The sequence below is a fragment of the Panthera leo genome, chromosome B1, assembly GCF_018350215.1.
Source record: "Panthera leo isolate Ple1 chromosome B1, P.leo_Ple1_pat1.1, whole genome shotgun sequence".
Taxonomy (NCBI): Eukaryota; Metazoa; Chordata; class Mammalia; order Carnivora; family Felidae; genus Panthera; species Panthera leo.
This window is the reverse complement of record NC_056682.1, coordinates 26,545,723-26,558,405: the sequence shown is the minus strand read 5'-3', so window position 1 is coordinate 26,558,405 and position 12,683 is coordinate 26,545,723. Positions and strand designations below refer to the sequence as shown.

Here is a 12,683-nt window from a genome sequence, read left to right as displayed (position 1 = left end):
ATGTAAGAGCCATTCTGAGCTGCGGGCCTGTACAGTAATACGGAATCAGGCCAAGGACTAGACTCGAACTGCTGGCTGTAGTTTGCTGGCCCTGATAGAAAAGCCTCCGAGGGAGAGTGAGGCTTCAGAGTGGACACACAGACTCAGGGCTGAGGCCTGGAGTCCACTTCTCCATGTGTTCACTTAGAGACCATATAGTTTATGGCCCAAATGGGAATGCTTTTAAGAAGGAGCAGAGTTGGGGTGCCTGGGTGGCTCAGTCAGTTAAGTGTCTGACTTTGGCTCAGATCACGATCTCACAGCTTGTGAGTTCGAGCCCCGTGTTGGGCTCTTTGCTGACAGCTCAGAGCCTGAAGCCTGCTTCAGATTCTGTGTCTCCCTCTCTCTCTGCCCCTCCCCTGCTCACACCCTTTCTCTCTCAAAAAATAAATAAGCATTAAAAAAAAAAAAAGGAGCAGAGGTGCTATGAATTATCATGGAGCACTCAGCATGAGTGGGGAGCAAGCCCTGGCAAACCCTGGAGTGAGCCCTGACAGTGCTCACCTGGCCTGGGCCTGGAGATCTTCTCAGACCTTTGGGGAGCTCAGAAAACCCAGCCGTGGGCTCAAATCAGTTCTGGCTGGATAGTGCTTTTTTTTTTTTTTTTTGGATGGGTTACAACGGAGTGGTGATTTTGTCTGTGGTTTAGATGTGTTTTTGTTGGTTGGGTTTTCTGTTTCCTAATTGTAGCGCTGAGGGCCAAAAGCCCTCTGGAAACTCCAGTCAATCCAAAGAGGAAAGGGGTTATTCACGGTTTGGACTTATGTCTTACTACCTCTCTCTCCCCTCCCCGTGGTCCCCACCAAATAGGGCATGACAGACTCCCTGAGAAACTTGTTTACCGTGACAGAGACAGAGACTGAATCTAGCAGTCATGCAAGCCCTGGTCCCCAGAAAGTAACACGGAAGTGCTCCTGGGAATTTTGCCAATGACATGGTCTCAGCTCATCTTTCTCTGGCCCATAAAGTTCAAGAGGCCTTAAGAAGCACAGAAATGAAGGAGGTGGAAATTCATCTCCAAAGCATCCTGGGCCTCCCGTCCTGCTGGCCCACATGATCTTTCTTTTAAATCTGTCACCTCCTCCTGTTGGTGTTGACCTTTAGCCAGAACTGAAGGAAGGTCTGCTGAGAAAACCCTCATGTTAGTGCTGTGGGGACTTGGAAAGGTTTCTACGAAGCCCCAATATACCCAAAGGGAGCTAGTGGGGGGGGCGGTGAGGCTTTCCAGGGTTCACCCCTCTTTCAGAGAAAGTAGGGACACCACACATCACAACCTGTGCTGTTACAGTTGATGAGAAAGAGAAATGACTTACTTCTTCCACCGGGGCCACCTCCAGGGCCACCTAGTTAATTGCCCTTTGGGAGACACCTTGGTCCCATTTGAAGGTGGAGCTAGCTAGGTGACATTTCACTCATCCTACTATCATACCATGTTATTAAAAAAGTATTTTATTATTAATCATTTGCCATTAATCCATGATCGAAACACTGAAACACCCCCCCAAATATTTTCGTAAATTCTTTGTGCACACTGTTTTGCACATTTGCTCATGTGACAAAGCATTTGTTCATTTGAATTCTCCAGTAGCTTTTCCATCAGCTGATCAATCACCTCCCCACCTTGAATCCTCATGCTTTATATTACTCATGCATAATTATTATACACACACACACACACACACACACACACACTCTGAAAAGAAAAATCAAAGAAAAAATATTTTCTGTCCAAAAATGCCTTTCGCACCAGCTCATTTCTCTGCTCTCACAAGGGGAGTTTCTGCCCCAAAGCTTCAGGAGAGGCGTTCTTGGTTCTGGCCAGGACTGAGGGCAGCACTGAATGAATTCCACTGCCTGCAGTAGCCAGATCAAGAAAGGAAGGCATTTGACACAAGGCGTTGGTTCTTCTCCCCCTCCCAGCATCCCTCACTCCTCATCTGCTCAGTGTCCCTGCTATCTCCCCAGACAGGGAATGCGGAGAGACTCCAGCCCTGAGGAACAGCCACCTCAGTCAGGAGCCCTGGAGCTTTTCAAGTGTATAACGAAGGATTGAAATCTGTTCTTGAGCCAAATATTATGGGAATGCAATTTACAAAATAGATGGAAAAGGAGCTGCCCAAGGTGGAAATTGCGAGAAGCAGGGAACCATGCCCATTTCCCCTCCCTGGACTCCTAGGACACTTCCTAAGAGCCCCGTGGCCCAGAAATAAAGGGTGAGAACCTTTTCCTGAGAGCACAGAAGTTATAAGCCTCCTGCTTCCTATGCTAGTGAATGTAGTTCAAGGATATCCTGTAAAAGAAAACAAAAGCAAGCTGACAAACAAAATTTCTATGGGAGCAAAACACAAAAATTTAACCCCACATTCTGCAAAAGGGCTTGGTTATGTTTTGGTTATGCTATCAGAGATAATTATTATCTTCCTTCACACACACAAAAATCACTGGCTTGTTCACAAGAACCTCATTGGAGTTGCCTTTTCTTGTAGGTATGTGTCTCACATTTACATACAAAAATTAAACTTCCTGACAAGGCAACTTCTACTCCATACTAACAACAATACACAAAACAAAATTACTGAGTGCTTCTTTATTTTTTCTTTAAAAAAATTTTTTTTAACACTTATTCATTTTTGAGAGACAGAGAGAGACAGAGCATGAGCAGGGGAGGGGCAGAGAGAGACAGAGCACAGAATCCGAAGCAGGCTCCAGGCTCTGAGCTATCAGCACAGAGTGACACAGGGCTCGAACTCACTGACCATGAGATCATGACCTGAGCTGAAGTTGGACACTTAACCGAGTCACCCAGGCGCCCCCAAAATTACTGAGCACTTCTGTGGGCAAGGCTGCAGTTGGGGCCAAGTGCTCTGGGGAATCTAGAAAGAAAAAGACAGAACGTTGTCACCAAGTCCCTCCCATGGTGATGTTAGCCTTTTCTTCTCCTAAATGGCATATGTTTTTACTACATTTACTTGCATCAAACTAAGCCCAGACAGAAAGCACTAAAGTTTCTTTTTTTAAAAAATTAAATTTGTTATTTTGAGATCATTGTAGATTCACATGCAATTTTAAGAACTAATGAGAGCCAGGGTACTGTTTACCAAAATTCCCCCAATGGTAACATCTGGTATAAGTATAATACAACGTCACAATCAGGATGCCGACATTGATGTGGTCAAGACGTAGAACATTTCTTCAATCACGAAGGCCTCGTATGTCGTCCTTTTATAGGCACACCGCCTTGCTCCCTCTTCTCCCCATCCGCTCCCCCACCCCCATCCCGCTGGGGCCTTGACCTCTGGCAACCACAAATCTGGCGTCCATCATTTATAATTTTGTACTTTTGAGAATGTTATAAAAATGGAATCATATGGTATGTAACCTCTGGGGATTGGCTTCCACTCTACATACTTCCCAGAAGATCCATCCCAACTTGTTCCATGTATCAGTTTGTTACTTTTTATTGCTGAGTATTCCATGGTATAGACATTCCAGTTTGCTGAACAATTAATATATTGAAGAGCACTGAGTTGCTTCTGGTTTAGGGCGATTCCAAATAAACCTGTTAGGAACATTCATGTGCATATTTTTTACGTGAACATAAGTTTTTGTTTATCTGGGGTGATGGCCCAAGAGTGTGAAATTGCAGGGTGATATGGTAGCACCATGTTTCGTCTTGTAAGAAACTGACAAACGGTTCTCCAGAGTGGCTGTACCATTTTGCAATCCCACCAGCAATGTACACAATTTTTCCACATCCTCATCATCTTATGGGGGCATCACAATTTTTTATTTTAGCCATTCTGAGAGGCATATAGTGCTAACTCATTGTGCTTTTAGTCCGCACTGCCCTAATGGCTAATTAAGGTGGATGCCCTTTCGTAGATGGCTCTGTTCCCATCTATGTACCTTCTATGGTGAAATGTCCATTCATATCTTTTGCCCTTTTTCTAATTGGATTGTTCAGAGACTTTTGTTTGTTTCTTAACTGTTGAGTGTTGAGAATTCTTTGTATATTCCAGATATAAGCCCTTTGTCAGATGTGTAGCTTGAACATATCTTCTCTTCATCAATAGCTTCCCTTTGCATCCTTTTCACATGGACTTTCTCAGAGCAAAAAAAAAAAAAAACTTTTTATCAGTTATGGGATGCTTTTATGTCAAGTCTGAGAATTCTCTGCCTAGCCCTAAATCCCAAAGACTTTCCCCCATATTTTCTTCTAAAAGTTTTATAGTTTCACATTTTAAATTTAAATATATGATTCATTTTGAGTTAATTTTTGTATAAGGTGAGAGGCTTGGGTGCAGGCTCATTCTTCTCGTCACAGAAATCCACTTGCTTCAGCACCTTTTGTGGACAAGTTCCTCCCTGCACGGGATTGCTCTTGTATCTTGGCCCAAAGGCAGCTGGGTGTGTTTGCGGGGGTTCTCTATTCTGTTCCACTGGGGTACGTGCCTGTGCCTCTGGCAATACCACACAGCCTTAGTGACTGTGGCTTTACAGTAAGACCTAATATCAGGTGGAGTGATTCTTGCCTCTTTACTCTTCTTTTTCACAATTGTTTTAGCAATTCTAGGGATTGTCTTTTCACACAAAGTTTAGAAGAATCTACAGCAGCAGCTGTAGGTAGCGTTCTGCTATTCTTTCCTGTAATTGCAAGCACGTGCGCACGCACACACACACACATACACACACACACACACACACACACTGAGAAAGAGAGGTCTGTATTTTAGTATCCAGAGAAAGGTCTTTGCAGTGTTATCATAGACTGCACTTTTCACTCTTAGCTTTCCTTGTCGCTTTGCCACCTTTGCGCTGTGGTTCAGGATGTGGCCATGAATCACAGTATTTCATAATGCCCGAGTGAAAAAACAGTAGGACCACAGACGGTTAGAGATCGTGATGTCCAACCTCCAATTTTACGGATGCAGACAATGAGGCCGGAGAGGTTAGGAGACTTGGGGAAAGTTGAACAGAGAGTTGAAGGCAGAAGCGCCGACTCTGAACTTGAAGTAGCACAATTCACAGCAGGGCCATTTGACCATCTAGGTAAGGGTCATTCCTGCCTGAATCCTACCAGCCTATATATCAGAGGCAGGGAGGGAGGCAAGGAGGGCTTTACCTCGGCCTCTGACTCCCTTAATCAGCTCAGGAGTTTATAGATTTCAGTTCCTATCTAAAATGTAGACAATGGAAGTGACCAGAATACTACAGAAAAATAGACATGCGTCCTAACTCAATGTTATGGTGAACAATCTAGCTGGAAGAAAAAACAAAACAAAACAAAAAACCTTGAGCCATCAACTCCTAACCAGCCACTAACTGCAAGTCACTGTGGGTGGGTGATTGCCCAAGTGTACCATCCTGCCCCTTGCCCTCAAGGAGCTTACAATCAGCTTGGAAGGGCCAGCAAATACTTATTGCCCAAGTGACAGGAAATGTGAGCTCATCATTAGGTAACCATCATCCTGACTATCAGAACACATTTATTTTTCCGGTGCTCATTTCAACAGATGTCATCCTTGAGGATGCTTGGTATATAACCTCTTGGTGAGAACTACTGAAAAGTCAATTGTTTGTTTTTGTTCTTCTTTCATTAGAAATGAGGCATGTCTAGACCAGTTGAAATGCATTCTGCTGATTTAGCAACGTTAAAATCAGTGTCAACAGCCCTATTCCTGCTGCTATAGGCCAAATGCACCACACGATCACAACACGACCTCCTCCCACCCACCTGGCCATAATTACAGTTCCGAAGCAGACTTAGAGACACATATGACCCCTTCATGTCAGTATTCGTACCATACAGGTAGATGGGTTGTCTCACAGTTAACTCTTAAGGTGCATCAGTGAACCAAGAAATAACTATGGCAGATTGTTGCAATTGAGCCTTCGATAGTTTTTCTTCTAATTAAGAACACAAATTTGGCTCCCTTCCTCTTCTTTCTAATTTAGTCCAATAGTCATGGGGCAGGTGCAAGCAGGGGGTAACAGGGCCTGGGCAAGGATGGTATTGCAATAAGGTGACAGGGGCAGCTGGTGACGGCTAGTAATGGCAACGTTTACAAGGACAGTGTCAGAGCATGGCAGAGAGGCAGCCTCACATAGCTGGGGGAGTGGCTGAATACAGGGGAATTGAGCAGGTGAACATACTAAGGACAGTATGGGCCCTAGAGAAACAGAAGGAAACACAGATGTAAAGGTAGGTGTGCATACATACATATGTGGGTATGTGTGCGTGTATATATAAAAATACAGTAAAACCTTGGTTTGTGACCATAATTTGTTCCAGAAACATGCTTGTAGTCCAAAGCACTTGTACATCAAGGTGAATTTCAAGAACCACTGGCTCAGTTGTGATCATGTGACCTTTGGTGTCACATACTACCCGTACTGCAAGACATCGCTCGTTTATCAAGTTGAGATTTATTAGAGATGTTTTCTCGTCTTGAGGAACACTTACAGAGCAAGTTACTCGCAGTCCAGGGTTTTACTGTACGTGTATTCCTGAGTTCTGTCTGCTGAGACGGCCTATGAGAAACAACACTCCAGTAGCAAAGGGCACACTTAGCACCCAGATCTTGCCTTCTAAATATCACTCTCCAGGAAAAGGAATTGAGGTCTTGTGGAGAACCAGCTGACTCAGAGCTGGGGCAGGGAAACTACAAAGTCAGCCGGGAGCAACTTGTTGCAGAGAAAGTGCTTGAGAATGATGGACACAAGTCAAAAGGACACAGAAGCCAGGTCCATGGGACTTCTGGTGTCAAAAACTGGGTCAATCTGGGGGCACCTGGGGGGCTCAGTCAGTTAAGCATCCGACTTCGGCTCAGGCCATGATCTTGCAGTCCGTGGGTTCGAGCCCTGCGCCAGGCTCTGTGCCAACAGCTCAGCTCGGAGCCCGGAGCCTGCTTCGGATTCTGTGTCTCCCTCTCTCTGCTCCTCCCCTGCTCACACTCCATCTCTCTCTCTCTCTCTCTCTCAAAAAATAAACAAACATTAAGAAAAAAATTTAAAAACTGGGTCAACCTGAGCGTCAAAATAATTAATGACAATAATAGATTATAACCCATTGAATAATAGATTATAGTGAATAATAACTCATTTGTTTGTAAGCAAATGAATGAACTTAAGAATGGGAGATGAGAAAGTTCTTGCTTCCAGTAGAATGCCAACTAATAAATGTGTAAGAAATGATACAATTAGACATTTTTTTCAGTTGGCAAACACCACGGTGATAATAAATCAGGCAAGGAAGTAGAGGGGGTGCTGAAACTAGCAGCTGAAAGTAGAATGAATCATTACAATTCTTGTTCATTACAAAAGAAAAAATAAGTTTAAGTGGAAAAATGGGGCAGACGCTTTCTTCATCAGGTGATCAAAGCTACCACTGGGACACAAAGTTAATGGGACAAAGTGACATCAGGGGCCACTTCCTAGGGGGCCATAAGAACACAATATCACTTTTGTGATGTTCTTGCTCAAAGTGCATAATGTGGGACTAGTCACAAGGAAGCACGGGGCAAACCGAAGTTCAGGGTCATAAAGGTCAAGGATCAGACAGGCATTCCAGGTATAGAGAGACTAGATCACGTGATCGAGAATTGGACTCCACCTGCAAGCACATCATGGGTGAAAGGGTCTCGGGTGAAAGGTGTACAGTTCTTTGTTCTACTCTTGTAACTTTTCTGTAAATTTGAACTTGTTTTAAAATTCATCGTTTTAAATTTTTTTTTAACTTATTTATTTTTGAGAGACGGAGGGAGACAGAACGTGAGCAGGGGAGGGGCAGAGAGAGAGGGAGACACAGAATCCAAAGCAGGCTCCAGGCTCCGAGCTGTCAGCACAGAGCCCGAGGCGGGGCTCGAACTCACAAGCTGTGAGATCATGACCTGAGCCAAAGTCGGACTCTTAACCGACTGAGCCACCCAGGCGCCCCTAAAATTCATCGTTTTTAAATGAAGACAGCTTCTTAATAATTTATACATTGTAAAGATGACATCAGTGACAATAACACTATGCCAGTCTGCAGAGTCAGGGGGAGGAGACTGAGCTGTATTGCAGGCCAGACTCCTCACTAAGAACACTGCGCCTCAGCCTGTGCACTCCGGAAAGCTTCATTCACTAGCTCCACGGAGGAAGCAGTGCGCTGAGTTACATTCTGGACCAACCCCCTCCTGTCACCAGGGACAGACATTTAGAGCAGCACCAGTGTCAATGACAGCGAAACATGGATTTAAACTTCACAGAGCTGTTAAGTTGGACTTCTCTTCTGTGAGTGTCAGAGTTAAAAATAATCAGAGTCAGTGTCCAGTTCAGAACTTACTCCTCAAGACATTTGGGATGAAGTGATCGGCACTGGCCTGATCCAGAGAGGCCGTGAGTGTCCGCCCAGTAACCTCATGGACTTGTTCTGGTTTCCATCTGTTGGCATCCCAATAATCCTCAAAGAAGGGGAATGTCTCTCCACACTCCGTTGGTTTGTCATTGATTCTTCACCAAATGAACACTGATTAGACGCTTGCCATGGAGAAGAAAAGTACTGACTGAAGAAGCATGTTTAAGTGAGCTAGTGAAGGGAAAATGTTTCATGCAACTTTAAGAAAACCCTCCTTGGAGGGCGCCTGGCTGACTCAGTTGGTAGAGCATGTGACCCTTGATCTCGGGGTTGTGATTTCAAGGCCCACGTTGGTTGTAAGAGATTACTTAAAAATAAAAACTTAAGGGGCACCTGGGTGGCTCAGTCAGTTGAGCGTCTGACTTCAGCTCAGGTTATGATCTCACAGTTCGTGGGTTTGAGCCCCACATCAGGCTCTGTGCTGACTGCTTGCTCAGAGCCTAGAGCCTGCTTTAGATTCTGTGTCTCCTTCTCTCTCTGCGCCTCCCCCGCTCATGCTTTGTCTCATTCTGTTTCTCAAAAATAAATAAATGTAAAAAAATTTTTTTAATAAAAACTTAAAAAAAAAATAAAAAAGAGAAAAGAAAACACCCCTTGTACCTAAAAGAGATGTTTCTTGAAGATATCGTGCTTAGACTTTATGTCTAGCAAACTGAAAAACAAACATCTGCCCTTGATTTTAAAAGCTCCTGGTTGTCTATTTCTTTTTTACAAAAAAATTTTTTTAACATTTATTTACTTTTGAGAAATGGAGAGAGACAGAGCGTGAGTGGGAGAGGGGCAGAGAGAGAGGGAGACACAGAATCCGAAGCAGGCTCCAGGCTCCGAGCTGTCAGCGCAGAGCCCGACACGGGGCTCAAACTCACAAACCTGAGCTGAAGTCAGACGCCCATCTGACGGAGCCACCCAGGCGCCCCGGTTGTCTATTTCTTAATAATTGTCTTATTTCAACAAAATCCTTGTTGCCATGTCCCTCTCACAGTTTTGTTTTTTTTTTGTTTGTTTTGTTTTGCTTTTTGTAGACAGAAAGAGAGAGCAATCAGGGCAGAGGAGCAGAAGGAGAGGAAGAGAGAGAATGTTAAGCAGGTGCCACACTCAGCGCAGAACCAGACTCGGCGCTCGATCCCACAACCCTGGGATCATGACCTGAGCAGAAATCAAGAGTCAGACATTCAACCGACTGAGCCACCCAGGCGCCCCACCCCCTCACAGTTCTTCATGCTAGCTTTACATTTTGCCTTTTTGGTGGATTCTACTTGCTCATTCCAAGCTAGCATGAGCCCTTTTTTTCTTTAACTTCTTGTATTGACACACCAATTCCTACTGCTCTGCTTCTGTTGCCAAGCACTTACGCTGCCAGGGTAAACAAGATCACCTGATTTGCACACTGCAGTTTAGAGCAGGAGGGACTCAGGATCCAGCTTGGGGGTGGGATGCCAAGCTGGCCAGATGGCCTTTGAGGCCATCCAAGTCCACCCGTGGGACAAATGATCAAAGGACCCAGCAGGATCTTCAGCGCCTGGCCAGCATTGTCAGCACCTGCTGCACACTCAGGAAGAACATAAACACCAGCACTACCTTGACCCAGTGAATCAATTGTCCTGGCTGCCCTAGTTCATCTGTGGCACCCAGAGGGGACACCAAACACGGGGATGTCTGCCCAGGGCTGGGTGTTCCCTCCGAGCCAGCATTGTTTGTCCTGGATCTCCAGAAACTGTTTCATCAGCACTGCTAAGAGCTATATCTGAGGTACCATTTCCTTTCGAAACTTAAAAACCACGACACTGCTTGATGTAGGTTCTCCATCATCTGGCTTCTGCCCACCTCCACAGCCTCCACAGCAGGATCCACTGCCTCCCGCTGACTCACCGTCCACGGATGCCAAGTTGCTCGGCAGTCCCCACATAACCCACGCTATCTCCTACCTCTGGGCATTGCTCATAAAATTCCTTCTGCCCTGTTGACTAAAGGCCCAGTCCTTGGCTTGTAGAGACACTCAGGCATGGCTGTTGAGCCGAGCTCATGAGACCTCAGGCCCCTTTTGCTTATGTGAACTACACAAGCTGCTTCGGTTTCCTCGCTGCCGATTCTTTAAGGCCTCTTCTTGATCTATTTCCCATGGAAGACAGACCTGACATGTCTCAGCAATAGATTAATCCCATCTCAGAGACATGGATGCTGATCAGAATTTTAACCTGGAGAAAAGAGCCGTTGGTGTTAGATTTAGCCAACACCACAACATAGCCCATACAAATATCTCAGCTAATGAAAGGAATTGCCTCATCCAAACTAAAAGATGTCCAGGGTGTGACGATGTCTATTTCTGAACTAGCAAAGCACTAATCATCATGATTCCTAGTTGCTATGGTAATTTCCTCTGTTGACTTGATTCCCATGGGTGAGGATACCTAAACCCTGCCATTCTCCATCGTTAAGGCAACCTTATAAACTATCATCCAAACTAGGACACTCTTAAAGGTCAGAAGGACTGATATTAATAATTACTCCTACAACATGTATAAATAGGACAGTTTCTGGACAATTGGGATAGATCGCCACACTACCCCTCAGGCTTTATGGTGTCCCACACAAACAGGCCCTCAACAAGTGAATCCCAAGTGAGTGTACTTTGGTTTTTTTCTGCCCAGTTTCAGTTTATGGTCCTTAAGAGCAGGGGTGACGTCTAATGCTTCTTCTAGATTACTCATAATGTTAGATATATAATAGCTGCTCAAAAAATACCTATTGATTCACTTCAGGTGAAGTGTTCTTCCCAAGTGCAAATTTCCTATGAGTAACCATTTAAATGTAAGAATAGAACTTTACTGAGAAGTTAGAGCTAGAATATTTGGGTAGGTGTTTAGCATAGTTAAAATAGTGTCAACTATGAATAAAAATTCTTCCAAAATACTGTACACATCGAAGAAAACCCAAGTCAATGATGAGACCTGAAATGCTTCCCTAAGACAAAATCCTGCTGTCTTTTGCTAAGCCAGAACAAGATAAAGTTCATGGGCTTTTACTAATCTTAGTACTTTGTAAAGTGTGAGAAGAAGGACAAGAGGAGTTTGGAGATTATTTTGTTTAGTAAAAAAGTCATAAAATGAATAATTTTAGGCAACATCAGCTTTGATAATGATAACTGAACACAATAATAGTAGAAAGAAAGACTCAGACAATTAACACAAGACGGAATGTTGGACCACCTGTGACTCCTATTGTCTCATTTTACAGATGAGAAAAACTAAGACCCAGAGAAGTTAAATGACATCCAGTTACCCGTTGCCATTCTGGGAAACTCTGGCTGGGACAATTTAACAGCATTTAACTAGCCATCGGTGATTACTACAAGAGTCCTGAGAAAACTTAAATCTTCATTCTAAGGCATGAAGATTTTCTCCCTTTAGATAAGGAAGCAGAAACTTTTGCCAAGTTTTTGCCAAAATTTTTTCAAAAGTTTTGCCAAGATGAGGGCCTTCTCTTATTCTTTGCTGACTCTACTCCCAACCACGTTTTAAATTAGCAAATGTGGATCAGTTCTTGAAAACAACAGGAGTGTGTGGGAATGCAAGCTGGTGCAGCCACTCTGGAAAACAGTATGGAGGTTCCTCAAAAAACTAAAAATAGAACTACCCTACGACCCAGCAATTGCACTACTAGGTATTTATCCAAGGGATACAGGTGTGCTATTTTGAAGGGACACATGCACCCCCATGTTAATAGCAGCACTATCAACAATAGCCAAAGTATGGAAAGAGCCCAAATGTCCACTGATGGATGAATGGATAAAGAAGATGTGGTATATACATACAATGGAGCATTACTTGGCAATCAAAAAGAATGAAATCTTGCCATTTGCAACTACATGGATGGAACTGGAGGGTATTATGCTGAGTGAAATTAGTCAGTCAGAGAAAGACAAATATCCTACGACTTCACTCATACGAGGACTTTAAGAGACAAAACAGATGAACATAAGTGAAGGGAAACAAAAATAATATAAAAACAGGGAGGGGGACAAAACAGAAGAGACTCATAAATACGGAGAACAAACTGAGGGTTACAGGAAGGGTTGTGGGAGGGGGGATGGGCTAAATGGGTAAGGGGCATTAAGGAATCTATTCCTGAAATCATTGGTGCACTATACGCTAACTAATTTGGATGTAAAATAAAACAAAAGCAAAAACAAAAAACAAAAACAAAAAAACCCAGGAGTGTAAAGAGAGAGAAAACAAATAGAAGTCATAAG

At 43.9% G+C, this 12,683-nt stretch overlaps 1 long non-coding RNA gene across 1 annotated transcript in view; it reads right to left on the bottom strand.

Moving 5' to 3' along the window:
• Positions 1-12,683, bottom strand: part of LOC122217454 — a 79,250-nt gene that overhangs the window by 1,755 nt on the left and 64,812 nt on the right. The window lies entirely within an intron of this gene.